Source organism: Triticum urartu, chromosome 2A, assembly GCF_056163025.1.
Source record: "Triticum urartu cultivar PI428250 chromosome 2A, HENAU_Tu73, whole genome shotgun sequence".
In the NCBI taxonomy this organism is placed as follows: Eukaryota; Viridiplantae; Streptophyta; class Magnoliopsida; order Poales; family Poaceae; genus Triticum; species Triticum urartu.
The window spans coordinates 619,375,749-619,387,894 of record NC_141874.1 but is presented as its reverse complement, the minus strand read 5'-3'; positions in this window follow the sequence as shown (position 1 = coordinate 619,387,894).

Below are 12,146 nucleotides of genomic sequence, written 5' to 3'. Positions count from 1 at the left end.
AACTCTCAGGATTGACAAAACCTTTCGGTTGTATCACATACAACCTTTCCTCAAGAAAATCGTCGAGGAAACAATGTTTTGACATCCTATCTGCAAGATTTCATAAATAACGCAGTGACTGCCAATATAATTCCAACAGACTCTTAGCATCACTATGAGTGAGAAAATCTCATCGTAGTCAACTCCTTGAACTTGTCGGAAAGCATCTTAACGACAAGTCGAGCTTTCTTAATGGTGACATTTACCATCATTGTCCGTCTTCCTTTTTTTTTAAAATCCAACTGTACTCAACAGCCTTACGACCATCAAGTAGTTCTTCCAAAGTCTACACTTTGTTTTCATGTATGGATCCTCTCTCGGATTATATGGCCTCAAGCCATTTATCGGAATCCAGGCCCACCATCACTTCTCCATAGCTCGTAGGTTCATTGTTGTCTAGCAACATGACTTCCAAGACAGGGTTACGTACCACTCTGAAGTAGTACGCATCCTTGTCATCCTACGATGTTTGGTAGTGACTTGATCTGAAGTCTCATGATCAATATCATAAGCTTCCACTTCAATTGGTGTAGGTGCCACAGGAACAACTCTTTGTGCCCTGCTATACACTAGTTGAAGTAACGGTTCAATAACCTCATCAAGTCTCCACCATCCTCCCACTCAATTCTTTCGAGAGAAACTTTTCCTCGAGAAATAACCCGATTCTAGAAACAATCCTTTATTGCTTTTGGATCTGAGACAGGAGGTATACCCAACTGTTTTTGGGTTGTCCTATGAAGATGCATTTATCCGCTTTGGGTTCGAGCTTATCGGCCTTAAACTTTTTCACATAAGCGTCGCAGTCCCAAACTTTTAAGAAATGACAGCTTAGGTTTCTCTAAACCATAGTTCATACGGTGTCATCTCATCGGAATTACGTGGTGCCCTATTTAAAGTGAATGTGGTTGTCTCTAATTCCTAACCCATAAACTATTGTGGTAATTTGATAAGAGACATCATGGTATGCATCATATCCAATAGGGTGCTGTTATGATGTTCGGACACACCATCACACTATGGTGTTCCAGGCTGTATTAGTTGTGAAACGATTTCCACAATGTCTTAATTTTGTGCCAAACTCGTAATTCAGATATTCATCTCTATGATCATATCATAGATCTTTTATCCTCTTGTCACGATGATCTTTCAACTTCACACTGAAATTACTTGAACCTTTCAATAATTCAGACTCGTGATTCATCAAGTAAATATACTCAATATCTACTCAAATCATCTGTGAAGTAAGAACATAACGATATCCACTACATGCCTCAGCACTCATTGGACTGCACACATCAAAATGTATTACTTCCAACAATTTGCTTTCTAGTTCCATTTTACTGAAACCGAGGCTTTCAATCATCGTGCCCATGTGGTATGATTTGCATGTCTCAAGTGATTCAAGATCAAGTGAGTTCAAACGGTCCATTTGCATGGAGTTTTCTTCATGCATACACACCAATAGACATGGTTCGCATGTCTCAAACTTTTCAAAACGAGTGAGTCCAAAGGTCCATCAACATGGAGCTTCTTCATGCGTTTTATACCGATATGACTTACGTGGCTGTGCCACAAGTAGGTGGTACTATCATTACTATCTTTTGGCATGAACATGTGTATCACTACGATCGAGATTCAATAAACCATTCATTTCAGGTGTAAGACCATTTGAAGGTATTATTCAAATAAACAGAGTAACCATTATTCTCCTTAAATGAATAACCGTATTGCGATAGACATAATCCAATCATGTCTATGCTCAACACAAACACCAATCTCGATGGTAGAAGGGAGCGTGCGATGATTGATCATATCAACATTGAGAATACTTCCAACACATATCGTCAGCTCACCTTTAGCTAGTCTCCGTTTATTCCGTAGCTTTTATTTCGAGTTCCTAACACTTAGCAACCGAACCGGTATCTAATACCCTGGTGCTACTAGGAGTACTAGTAAAGTACACATCAACACAATGTATATCCAATATACTTCTATCGACCTTGCCAGCCTTCTAATCTACCAAGTATCTAGGGTAATTCTGCTCCAGTGGTTGTTGCCCTTATTACAGAAGCACTTAGTCTCGGGTTTGGGTTCAACCTTGGGTTTCTTCACTAGAGCAACAGCTGAATTGCCGTTTCACGAAGTATCCCTTCTTTCCCTTGCCCTTCTTGAAACTAGCGGTTTCACAAACCATCAACAATTGATGCTCCTTCTTGATTTCTACTTTTGTGGTGTCTAACATCGCGAATATCTCAAGGATCATCATATATGTCCCTGATATATTATAGTTCATCACGAAGCTCAAGCAGCTTGGTGGTAATGACTTCGGAGAAACATCACTATTTCATCTGGAAGATCAACTCCCACTCGATTCAAATGATTGTTGTATTCAGACAATCTGAGCACAAGCTCAACAATTGAGCTCTTCTCCTTAGTTTGCAGGCTAAGAAAATCGTCGGAGGTCTTATACCTCTTGACGTGGGCACGAGCCTGAAATTCCAATTTCAGCCCTCAAAACATCTCATATGTTTCGTGACGTTTCAAAAAAACGTCTTTGGTGCCTCAACTCTAAACCGTTTAACTGAACTATCACGTAGTTATCAAAACGTGTATGTCAGATGTTCGCAACATCCACAGACAATGTTCGAGGTTCAGCACACTGAGCGGTGCATTAAGGACATCAGCCTTCTATGAAGCAATGAGGACAATCCTCAGTTTACGGACCTAGTCCGCATAATTGCTACTATCAACTTTCAACTAAATTTTCTCTAGGAACATATCTAAACAGTAGAACTGAAGCGCGAGCTACGACATAATTTGCAAAGATCTTTTGACTATGTTCAGGATAATTAAGTTCATATTATGAACTCCCACTCAGATAGACATCCCTCTAGTCATCTAAGCGATTACATGATCCGAGTCAACTAGGCCGTGTCCGATCATCACGTGACACGGACTAGTCAACGTCGGTGAACATCTTCATGTTGATCGTATCTTCTATACGACTCATGCTCGACCTTTCGGTCTTCTGTGTTCCGAGGCCATGTCTATGCACATGCTAGGCTCGTCAAGTCAACCTAAGTGTATTGTGTGTGTAAATCTGTCTTACACCCGTTGTATGTGAACGTAAGGATCTATCACACCCGATCATCACGTGGTGCTTCGAAACGACGAACTGTAGCAACGGTGCACAGTTAGGGGGAACACTTTCTTGAAATTATTATGAGGGATCATCTTATTTACTACCATCGTTCTAAGCAAATAAGATGTATAAACATGATAAACATCATATGCAATCAAATAATAGTGACATGATATGGCCAATATCATATAGCTCCTTTGATCTCCATCTTGGGGCTCCATGATCATCTTGTCACCGGTATGACACTATGATCTCCATCATCATGATCTCCATCATCGTGTCTTCTTGAAGTTGTCTCGTCATCGACATGCAAGTCGTGATTCCCTTGACAAGAACATGATCAATCTCATACATTACATATAACATTCATCACATCCTTTTGGCCATATCACATCACATAGCATACCCTGCAAAAACAAGTTAGACGTCCTCTAATTGTTGTTTGCATGTTTTACGTGGCTGCTATGGGTTTCTAGCAAGAACGTTTCTTACCTACGCAAAACCACAACGTGATATGCCAATTGCTATTTACCCTTCATAAGGACCCTTTTCATCGAATCCGATCCGACTAAAGTGGGAGAGACAGACACCCGCTAGCCACCTTTATGCAACTAGTGCATGTCAGTCGGTGGAACCAGTCTCACGTAAGAGTACGTGTAAGGTCGGTCCGGGCCGCTTCATCCCACGATGCCGCCGAATCAAGATAAGACTAGTAACGGCAAGCATATTGAACAAAATCAACGCCCACAACTTCTTTGTGTTCTACTCGTGCATAGAATCTACGCAATAGACCTAGCTCATGATGCCACTGTTGGGGAACGTAGCAGAAATTCAAAATTTTCCTACGTATCACCAAGATCTATCTATGGAGAAACCAGCAACAAAGGGAAGGAGAGTGCATCTACATACCCTTGTAGATCGCTAAGCGGAAGCGTTCAAGTGAACGGGGTTGATGAAGTCGTACTCGTCGTGATTCAAATCACCGATGATCAAGTGCCGAACGCACGGCACCTCCGCGTTCAACACACGTACAGCCCGGAGACGTCTCCCATGCCTTGATCCAGCAAGGAGGAGGGAGAGGTTGATGGAGATCCAGCAGCACGACGGCGTGGTGGAAGTAGCGGGATTCCAACAGGGCTTCGCAAAGCGCTGCGGGACGAGGTAGATGTGTCACGGGAGGGAGAGGGAGGCGCCAGGCCTTAGATTGGTTTGCTCCTCCTTTTTCCCCACTATATATAGGGCCAAGGGAGAGGGGGAGGCGCAGCCCTTGCCCCTTCCTCCAAGGAAGGGTGCGGCCAAGGGTGGGGAGGAGTCCATCCTCCCCAAGGCACCTCGGAGGTGCCTTCCCCTTGTAGGACCCTCCCCCTTTTTTTTCTCTCTTGGCGCATGGGCCTCTTGGGGCTGGTGCCCTTGGCCCATATAGGCCAAGGCACAACCCCTACAGCCCATGTGGCCCCCCGGGGCAGGTGGCCCCACCCGGTGGGCCCCCGGGACCCTTCCGGTGGTCCCGGTACAATATCGATGACCCCGAAACTTGTCCCGATGGCCGAAACAGCACTTCCTATATATAATTCTTTACCTCCGGACCATTCCGGAACTCCTCTTGACGTCCGGGATCTCATCCGGGACTCCGAACAACATTCGGGTTACCGCATACTAATATCTCTACAACCCTAGCGTCACCGAACCTTAAGTGTGTAGACCCTACGGGTTCGGGAGACATGCAGACATGACCGAGACGTTCTCTGGTCAATAACCAACAGCGGGATCTGGATACCCATGATGGCTCCCACATGTTCCATGATGATCTCATCGGATGAACCACGATGTCAAGGACTTAATCAATCCCGTATACAATTCCCTTTGTCTAGCGGCATGTTACTTGCCCGAGATTCGATCGTCGGTATCCATATACCTTGTTCAATCTCGTTACCGGCAAGTCTCTTTACTCGTTCCGTAACACATCATCCCGTGATCAACTCTTTGGTCACATTGCGCATATGATGATGTCCTACCGAGTGGGCCCAGAGATACCTCTCCGCTTACACGGAGTGACAAATCCCAGTCTCGATTCGTGCCAACCCAACAGACACTTTCGGAGATACCTGTAATGCACCTTTATAGTCACCCAGTTACGTTGTGACGTTTGATACACCCAAAGCATTCCTACGGTATCCGGGAGTTGCACAATCTCATGGTCTAAGGAAATGATACTTGACATTAGAAAAGTTTTAGCATACGAACTACACGATCTTTGAGCTAGGCTTACGATTGGGTCTTGTCCATCACATCATTCTCCTAATGATGTGATCCCGTTATCAACGACATCCAATGTCCATGGTTAGGAAACTGTAACCATCTATTGATCAACGAGCTAGTCAACTAGAGGCTTACTAGGGACATGGTGTTGTGTATGTATCCACACATGTATCTGAGTTTCCTATCAATACAATTATAGAATGGATAATAAACGATTATCATGAACAAGGAAATATAATAATAACCAATTTATTATTGCCTCTAGGGCATATTTCCAACAGCTATATCTCCCACGTGTCGAAGCATGACTTAGAGGCATAACCGCATTGAAAGCAATGTCGCAAGTGAGGTAATCTTCACACAACCCATGTAATACATAAGGGAAAGAGATACATAGTTGGCTTACAATCGCCACTTCACACAATACATGAATAAAACATTACATCATCCATATACAATCAAGGTTCGACTACGGAACCAAAAATAAAAGAAGACTACCCCAAAAGCTACACAGATCCCCGATCGTCCCAACTGGGCTCCACTATTGATCAACTGGAAACGGAACAACATAACGAATGCGAATCTCATCGATCTCCGCCTTGAGCTCAGTTGCGTAACCTGCACGGTTTCATCGGCACCTGCAAACTGGTTTTGGAAGTATCTGTGAGTCACGGGGACTCAGCAATCTCACACCCTCGCGATCAAGACTATTTAAGCTTATAGGTAGGGTAAAAGGTATGAGGTGGAGCTGCAGCAAGCGACTAGCATATTTGGTGGCTAACATACGCAAATGAGAGCGAGAAGAGAAGGCAAAGCACGTTCGAGAAACTATGATCAAGAAGTGATCCTAGAACAACCTACGTCAAGCATAACTCCAACACCGTGTTCACTTCCCGGACTCCGCCGGAAAGAGACCATCACGGCTACACACGCGGTTGATGCATTTTAATTAAGTTAAGTTTCAGGTTTTCTACAACCGGACATTAACAAATTCCCATCTACCCATAACCACGGGCATGGCTTTCGAAAGTTCAAATCCCTGCAGGGGTGTCCCAACTTAGCCCATCACAAGCTCTCACGGTCAACGAAGGATATTCCTTCTCCCAGGAAGACCCGATCAGGCTCGGAATCTCGGTTACAAGACATCCTCGACAATGGTAAAACAAGTCCAGCAAGACCGTCCGATGCACCGACATCACGATAGGAGCTGCACATATCTCGTTCTCAGGGCACACCGGATAAGCAATCCGTACAACTAAAATCAGCCCTCGAGTTTCCCCGAGGTGGCGCTGCAAGGGGCTCTAGTTTGGACCAACACTTAGACAAGCACTGGCCCGGGGGGGTTAAAATAAGATGACCCTCGGGATGCGTGACTCCCAAGGGAAAAAGGCTAGGTGGCGAATGGTAAAACCAAGGTTGGGCCTTGCTGGAGGAGTTTTATTCAAAGCGAACTGTCAAGGGGTTCCCATTATAACCCAACCGTGTAAGGAACGCAAAAATCCGGGAACATAAAACCGATATGACGGAAACTAGGGCGGCAGGAGTGGAACAAAACACCAGGCATAAGGCCGAGCCTTCCACCCTTTACCAAGTATACAGGTGCATTCATTAAATAAGAGATATTGTGATATCCCAACAAAATATCCATGTTCCAACAAGGAACAACTCCAATCTTCACCTGCAACTAACAACGCTATAAGAGGGGCTGAGCAAAGCGGTAACGTAGCCAAACAACGGTTTGCTAGGACAAGGTGAGTTAGAGGCTTGGCTTAACAATATGGGAGGCATGATAAGCAAGTGGTAGGTATCGCAGCATAGGCATAGCAAAAGAGCGAGCAACTAGCAAGCAAAGATAGAAGTGATTTCGAGGGTATGATCATTTTGCCTGAGATCCCGCAAGGAAGAAGAACGAGTCCATGAAGAAGGCAAACGGACGTAGTCGAACGAATCCTCACAAAACGACGTTATCGGAACCAATCCGAAGAAGCAACAACGGAAAGAAGCAAACAACATAGTAAACAACCACCACATCAACATGGCATGATGGACAACCAAGTATGATGCATGTCCGGTTTAATGAAGCATGGCATGGCAAAGTGCACAAACAACCCTACAAATTAAGTGGAGCTCAATATGCAACTCTGTTGCATATTGATGAAACACCACGTGACTTATTTAGTTCGATCTTGTTTATGTACCCAACAATATTAAATGTTGTTTAGCATGGCAAGGGGTGAAGCAAAGTAAAACTACCTATCTAGTCAAGTTTAAATGAGGCCGAAAACAACGAACAACAATTCCGGAAAATCCTCATATGCATATATTAGGTTTGGGTACTGTTCTGCCCTAAACATAATTTTAGAGTTGTTAAACATGCAAAGCAAGTACACCATGTTAAACTAGGCATTTTTCTACCCCATTTACATATAAAGTTTATTAAATTCCGAGTTACGGTTATTTAGTTATGAAATAAAGCATTTTAGCAAGTTATTTAAGCAAATTTAAACAAACAACATTTTAAACATTTTAAACATAGATGAAAGTGGCAAATTATTAATCTACACACAATTCTAAGCAAGTTTCATATATTAAGTTTTTACATGTGATGCTTAGTTTGTGAGTTAAAATATGCATGAAGTTCAAGGGTGTTCCTGCAAATATGTAAATCCCTGGTATTTATCAAATTCGCAGAACCAAAAAAAACAACCACTGGGCCGAGACTGTCTGGCCCAGCCACACAGGGGGGGGGGGGTTGGCGGCTACTCACCACTGGGCCTTGGGGCCAGCGGATCTGGTGGGCTAAAAGGGAGCGCGGGACGGCTGCATGCCTTGGCAAAGAAACAGGCCGGGCCTGGCGCTGGCGTGGTCAATGCGAGCAGGCGCGGGACGAACGACCTGCTCCTCGCAGTCGCAGAGGAAGCAGAGGCCACGACAAAGCATGGCGAGGCAGAGGACGACGGAGGGGCGCGGCGAGGGTCATGCGCGGGCGAGGGCGCGCAGGAATCGGCCGGATCCGAGGCTCGGTGGCGGTGGAGCTCCGTTCTGAGGGCAGTGGATCGGGCGGCTAGGTGCGTGCCTCCTCGACCTGTCGCTCGGAGCAGAGGAACGAGCGGTGCTCCGGCGAGGAACTTGGGCGACGACGGCGAACGTGGCGCGGCTGGAGCGTCGTCCTCTTCCCGCAGTAGAAGAAAGGGGAGGCCAGCGGGGTCCTGGACGGCGACGCGGTGGAGAGATCCGGCAGCATGGCGCGGCGGCGGAAGCTCCTGCTGCTGCAGTACCAAGAGAGGAAGAGAAGGTCAGGGAGGCATAGAGAGAAAGGGGCGAATCAAGGAGGCAAGGGAGGGCCGGCGGGGCTCATCTGCTGAGTGCGCCGGCGATGTGTATGGCCGGGCGGAGGCGATTGCTGGGGCTTCGCGGGAGGAGCTGCTTGAAATTCTCCCATGGCGGGCGACGACGCCGAATAGCAATGGCGAAGAGAAAGCTTTGGGAGGAGCTTGACGATGGTGTGGTCCTCTCCTCTGGATCGAGCGAAACAGGGGCGCGGGGACGAGGGGCACGGCCTCGATCCCATCCGGATCGAGCAGAAGGACTGCAGGTTGGAGGCCGAGGGAAATTTGGATCGATGAGTAGCAGTGGAGAGAGCTGGTTGGTGGGTGGAGGAAAAATGAGGAGAAGGGGATCCCGAGGTAGATGCGGTAGGTGGCGGCGGCTCGACGGGACAAAGTCCCTAGATTTTAGGGTTTGTCCAAAAAGACTAAGGGTGGACTATATATACATCACAGATTAGGTTAGGGGCTACCTCGGTCCCTCTGATCGGAATCGGACGTTCGAGATAAATAGGCTAGGGAGACCAAAAAGTAAAACGGAGATGTTTTGTAGATGTTTGGGGATGATCCGGACCCAATGGTGACGATTGTCCGGGTCGGGTCCGGGACAGCTTTTCGGACGCGCGCACGAGGAGGGCCGCGGGCTGACGAGAGGGGTAGGCATGGGCCTAGGTGGACTGTGGAGAGCGGGTTGGTCTGAGAGAAGAGGGGAGAGATGCAGCCCGACATGATTTCCGGAGACTGAAAACGTCCGACGTTTGACCGGCTATAATGCCGCTATAGTTTAACAGTTGGGCTATCAAACGAACTCCGAATGCGATGAAACTTGACATGCGGTCTATCTACACTATAATAAGACCACACGCCAACTTTCAACCCATTCCGAGAACATTTTCTGGCTACTTATAATATAATATTTCGGACATGCCGCAGGTGCGTGCAAGTGAGTCTGGCCTGAGAACGGACAACGGAAGGAACTGGGAGACCCGGACGAATGCAAGTTTTGAAAACATGATGATGCAATGCACATGATGACATGACAAGATGCAACATGCAAGCGAATGACATGGCAACAACAGCGAATAACTGGACCACACCTGGCGCAACGGTCTCGGGGCGTTACAGATATGAAGGTACTTTTTCTTACGAGCATGGAAGTGAAGCTAAAATAATAATAATAATAATAATAATAATAATAATAACTATAAAAATAATAACATAACAACAGCAGCAATAATGATAATGATAATAAAATAATAATAACAATAAAAATAATAGTAATATAGGATCGCCATTTTAAGGAACATGATTGAGAATCACAAGTTGCTTTAGTAGCAAAGAGAATCACATGCTCTTGTGTTTTTTTAGATACTCATGTGGTATTATTTTCCTAGATAATAATAATAATAATAATAGCAGTAGTAAGAAATAATAATAATAATAATAATAACAATAGTATTAGTAGTGATAAATAATAATAATAATATAGCACCATTTTTGGAAAATGATTATAAATCAGATGTTGTTTTACTAGGAAAGAAAACCACACGCTCATGTGATATTTCTTTCCTACATACTCATCATGTGCTAATGCGTCACTTGACTCAGAGCATCTCTAGCAGACCCTGCATCCCATCGACCTGCAAAACACGTTTGCAGTTCACGGAAAAACGGTTTTGCAGGCTAGCACAGACGGCCGCAGAGGCAGACCCTGCAAAACGGACCCGTATAAAAGGATATTCGCGGAATATGTTCTTTTACGAGTCGGCTTTGCGGGGTCTGGTCTGGCGCCGCTCCCCTCGGCCCGCAAATCCTAAATTTGCACTTCAATTTGACACAACATAATGCATTTCTTTGCTTTTTCAACAAGATTAAATACATAGGACATCACCAAATCTTTACTAGAATAGTAAGACCAAAGAAAACAAGAACCACAAGTATGCATTTTAGAAGATTTCCAACTTTCATAACTGCTCCCACTAGTTGGACCAATATCTTCTCAATGCATTCATTGTTGATCTATGGATTCTTGATTTTGCATTCTTCATCTTTGGTTCTAAAGAAGTAGACGTTGCTTCCCCTCTAGTTGCGCATGCAGCCGCATCATTGCCTTCGATTCTATAAGGAGTGCACAGACGTTTATTAAGTTTCTTTCTATCAATAAATCAATGTACTCGCCTTCACAAAACCAAAATTAGTATCCATCTTCCTACACACATGATGATGTTTGAAATGAGCTATCGCAATTGAAACAAAGAATGCGGTGCCAAAGCCGAATGAAAACAACACGTACCCCGTCGTTTTTGCATTTGAAGAACACCCATCCGAGGTGTTTCGGCGTGTCCGAAGTTAGCCGCAGCACTGCCCGCGTGCAGTCGTCGCACTGTATAAACGACATCGGCGAGCCACAGAGCCCCTGCGCAAGCGCCGAGCCCGGCGGACGGCTGGCCGAATCCATGCCCGCAAATTGGCGGCGACGGCGACATGATGAACCCGTACTTGCATGCGGCGATGCGACTTTGCCGGGGAGGGGGGGTTGGTGTCAAGATTTTGTCGCGCCCCTCAAAATTTGCGAGGCGGCCGCGTTTGCGGGGTCTGCTAGAGATGCTCTCACTTCGTTATGTGTATGTGTATGTGTGTGTGTGTGTGTGTGGGGGGGGGTTGTTGAAACCTAAAGGCTATATCTTGGCTAATGTGATATATGGCCCATGGTCGCCTCCTTATCTAATGACGTGAGTTGTGGGCTAGTGGCAAATGCAGGGGGTAGTTTTTCTTTTGTATTTTTTGGGTGCCGTTTTCAACCTGGTTTCAGATTTTAATGTGGGGTATGTTTTTCGTCCAGTTTTTTTGTGTACTTGTGTACTCTCTTCATTTTTAAATATAAGACCTTTTAGAGATTTCAATATGAACTACATACAAAGCAAAATGAGTAAATCTACACTCTAAAATACGTCTATATATATCCGTATGTAGTCCGCATTTAAATCTCTAAAAGGTCTTATATCTAGAAACGGAGGAATTATTTCTGTTTTCATTCCGCTAGATTTTGGTGCATTTGTTTCAGTTTTCTTACTTTCCATTCCTTTTCCTTTTCGTTTCTTCTAATTTCTTTTTTCTGTTTTTTATTTTCTATACTGGCTTCTTATCTTTTTTATGATTTCTATACAAAAATGGTTAATTTATAAAAATCGTTACAACAACAACAAAGCCTTTAGTCCCAAACAAATTGAGGTGGCTCCGGCGCAAGGATAGTAAGCTTCCACGCACCCCTGTTTATAGCTAGTTCTTTGGTAATTCTTCAATCCTTCAGGTCTCTTTTAACGGACTCTTCCCATGTCAAATTCGGTTTACCCCGACCTCTCTTGACATTCTCCGCACGC